This window comes from Amphiprion ocellaris, chromosome 2 (assembly GCF_022539595.1).
Source record: "Amphiprion ocellaris isolate individual 3 ecotype Okinawa chromosome 2, ASM2253959v1, whole genome shotgun sequence".
Lineage (NCBI taxonomy): Eukaryota > Metazoa > Chordata > Actinopteri > Pomacentridae > Amphiprion > Amphiprion ocellaris.
The window spans coordinates 32,369,416-32,373,557 of NC_072767.1; positions in this window are offsets into that span (position 1 = coordinate 32,369,416).

Here is a 4,142-nt window from a genome sequence, read left to right on the forward strand (position 1 = left end):
ATGTTGTGAGAACATGCCATATGATGAAATATTCTAAAGCAGGCTGTGAAAAACACTCAACAAAGGTTTTCTTTGGAAAAAAAAATCATCAAGAATTTTGGCGCAAAAAAAACGCCTTACTATACTATGTTGAAAAAAAATGAGATTTTTCAAACATGTTGTAAAAACATGCCATATGATGAGATAATGTAAAGGAGGCCGTGAAAAACACTCCAGAAAGGTTTTCTTTGAAAAAAAAAATCATCATGAATTTTGGCGCAAAAAAAAACGCCTTACTATACTATGTCGAAAAAAAAAGACATTTTTCAAACATGTTGTAAAAACGTGCCATATGATGAAATAATGTAAAGGAGGCCGTGAAAAACACTCCAGAAAGGTTTTCTTTGAAAAAAAAATCATCATGAATTTTGGTGCAAAAAAAACGCCTTACTATACTATGTCGAAAAAAAAAGACATTTTTCAAACATGTTGTAAAAACATGCCATATGATGAAATAATGTAAAGGAGGCCGTGAAAAACACTCCAGAAAGGTTTTCTTTGAAAAAAAAATCATCATGAATTTTGGCGCAAAAAAAACGCCTTACTATACTATGTCGAAAAAAAAAGACATTTTTCAAACATGTTGTAAAAACGTGCCATATGATGAAATAATGTAAAGGAGGCCGTGAAAAACACTCCAGAAAGGTTTTCTTTGAAAAAAAAATCATCATGAATTTTGGCGCAAAAAAAACGCCTTACTATACTATGTCGAAAAAAAAAGACATTTTTCAAACATGTTGTAAAAACATGCCATATGATGAAATAATGTAAAGGAGGGCCGTGAAAAACACTCCAGAAAGGTTTTCTTTGAAAAAAAAATCATCATGAATTTTGGCGCAAAAAAAAACGCCTTACTATACTATGTCGAAAAAAAAAGACATTTTTCAAACATGTTGTAAAAACGTGCCATATGATGAAATAATGTAAAGGAGGCCGTGAAAAACACTCCAGAAAGGTTTTCTTTGAAAAAAAAATCATCATGAATTTTGGCGCAAAAAAAACGCCTTACTATACTATGTCGAAAAAAAAAGACATTTTTCAAACATGTTGTAAAAACGTGCCATATGATGAAATAATGTAAAGGAGGCCGTGAAAAACACTCCAGAAAGGTTTTCTTTGAAAAAAAAATCATCATGAATTTTGGCGCAAAAAAAACGCCTTACTATACTATGTCGAAAAAAAAAGACATTTTTCAAACATGTTGTAAAAACGTGCCATATGATGAAATAATGTAAAGGAGGCCGTGAAAAACACTCCAGAAAGGTTTTCTTTGAAAAAAAATCATCATGAATTTTGGCGCAAAAAAAACGCCTTACTATACTATGTCGAAAAAAAAAGACATTTTTCAAACATGTTGTAAAAACGTGCCATATGATGAAATAATGTAAAGGAGGCCGTGAAAAACACTCCAGAAAGGTTTTCTTTGAAAAAAAAATCATCATGAATTTTGGCGCAAAAAAAACGCCTTACTATACTATGTCGAAAAAAAAAGGAATTTTTCAAACATGTTGTAAAAACGTGCCATATGATGAAATAATGTAAAGGAGGCCGTGAAAAACACTCCAGAAAGGTTTTCTTTGAAAAAAAATCATCATGAATTTTGGCGCAAAAAAAACGCCTTACTATACTATGTCGAAAAAAAAAGACATTTTTCAAACATGTTGTAAAAACGTGCCATATGATGAAATAATGTAAAGGAGGCCGTGAAAAACACTCCAGAAAGGTTTTCTTTGAAAAAAAAATCATCATGAATTTTGGCGCAAAAAAAACGCCTTACTATACTATGTCGAAAAAAAAAGACATTTTTCAAACATGTTGTAAAAACGTGCCATATGATGAAATAATGTAAAGGAGGCCGTGAAAAACACTCCAGAAAGGTTTTCTTTGAAAAAAAAATCATCATGAATTTTGGCGCAAAAAAAACGCCTTACTATACTATGTCGAAAAAAAAAGACATTTTTCAAACATGTTGTAAAAACGTGCCATATGATGAAATAATGTAAAGGAGGCCGTGAAAAACACTCCAGAAAGGTTTTCTTTGAAAAAAAATCATCATGAATTTTGGCGCAAAAAAAAACGCCTTACTATACTATGTCGAAAAAAAAAGACATTTTTCAAACATGTTGTAAAAACGTGCCATATGATGAAATAATGTAAAGGAGGCCGTGAAAAACACTCCAGAAAGGTTTTCTTTGAAAAAAAAATCATCATGAATTTTGGCGCAAAAAAAACGCCTTACTATACTATGTCGAAAAAAAATGTGATTTTTCAAACATGTTGTAAAAACGTGCCATATGATGAAATAATGTAAAGGAGGCCGTGAAAAACACTCCAGAAAGGTTTTCTTTGAAAAAAAAATCATCATGAATTTTGGCGCAAAAAAAAACGCCTTACTATACTATGTCGAAAAAAAAAGACATTTTTCAAACATGTTGTAAAAACGTGCCATATGATGAAATAATGTAAAGGAGGCCGTGAAAAACACTCCAGAAAGGTTTTCTTTGAAAAAAAAAATCATCATGAATTTTGGCGCAAAAAAAAACGCCTTACTATACTATGTCGAAAAAAAAAGACATTTTTCAAACATGTTGTAAAAACGTGCCATATGATGAAATAATGTAAAGGAGGGCGTGAAAAACACTCCAGAAAGGTTTTCTTTGAAAAAAAAATCATCATGAATTTTGGCGCAAAAAAAAACGCCTTACTATACTATGTCGAAAAAAAAAGACATTTTTCAAACATGTTGTAAAAACGTGCCATATGATGAAATAATGTAAAGGAGGCCGTGAAAAACACTCCAGAAAGGTTTTCTTTGAAAAAAAAATCATCATGAATTTTGGCGCAAAAAAAAACGCCTTACTATACTATGTCGAAAAAAAAAGACATTTTTCAAACATGTTGTAAAAACGTGCCATATGATGAAATAATGTAAAGGAGGGCCGTGAAAAACACTCCAGAAAGGTTTTCTTTGAAAAAAAAATCATCATGAATTTTGGCGCAAAAAAAACGCCTTACTATACTATGTCGAAAAAAAATGACATTTTTCAAACATGTTGTAAAAACGTGCCATATGATGAAATAATGTAAAGGAGGCCGTGAAAAACACTCCAGAAAGGTTTTCTTTGAAAAAAAATCATCATGAATTTTGGCGCAAAAAAAAACGCCTTACTATACTATGTCGAAAAAAAAAGACATTTTTCAAACATGTTGTAAAAACGTGCCATATGATGAAATAATGTAAAGGAGGGCCGTGAAAAACACTCCAGAAAGGTTTTCTTTGAAAAAAAAATCATCATGAATTTTGGCGCAAAAAAAAACGCCTTACTATACTATGTCGAAAAAAAAAGACATTTTTCAAACATGTTGTAAAAACGTGCCATATGATGAAATAATGTAAAGGAGGCCGTGAAAAACACTCCAGAAAGGTTTTCTTTGAAAAAAAAATCATCATGAATTTTGGCGCAAAAAAAACGCCTTACTATACTATGTCGAAAAAAAAGACATTTTTCAAACATGTTGTAAAAACGTGCCATATGATGAAATAATCTAAAGGAGGCCGTGAAAAACACTCCAGAAAGGTTTTCTTTGAAAAAAAAAATCATCATGAATTTTGGCGCAAAAAAAACGCCTTACTATACTATGTCGAAAAAAAAGACATTTTTCAAACATGTTGTAAAAACGTGCCATATGATGAAATAATGTAAAGGAGGCGTGAAAAACACTCCAGAAAGGTTTTCTTTGAAAAAAAATCATCATGAATTTTGGCGCAAAAAAAACGCCTTACTATACTATGTCGAAAAAAAATGACGATTTTTCAAACATGTTGTAAAAATGTGCCATATGATGAAATAATGTAAAGGAGGCCGTGAAAAACACTCCAGAAAGGTTTTCTTTGAAAAAAAAATCATCATGAATTTTGGCGCAAAAAAAAACGCCTTACTATACTATGTCGAAAAAAAAAGACATTTTTCAAACATGTTGTAAAAACGTGCCATATGATGAAATAATGTAAAGGAGGGCGTGAAAAACACTCCAGAAAGGTTTTCTTTGAAAAAAAATCATCATGAATTTTGGCGCAAAAAAAACGCCTTACTATACTATGT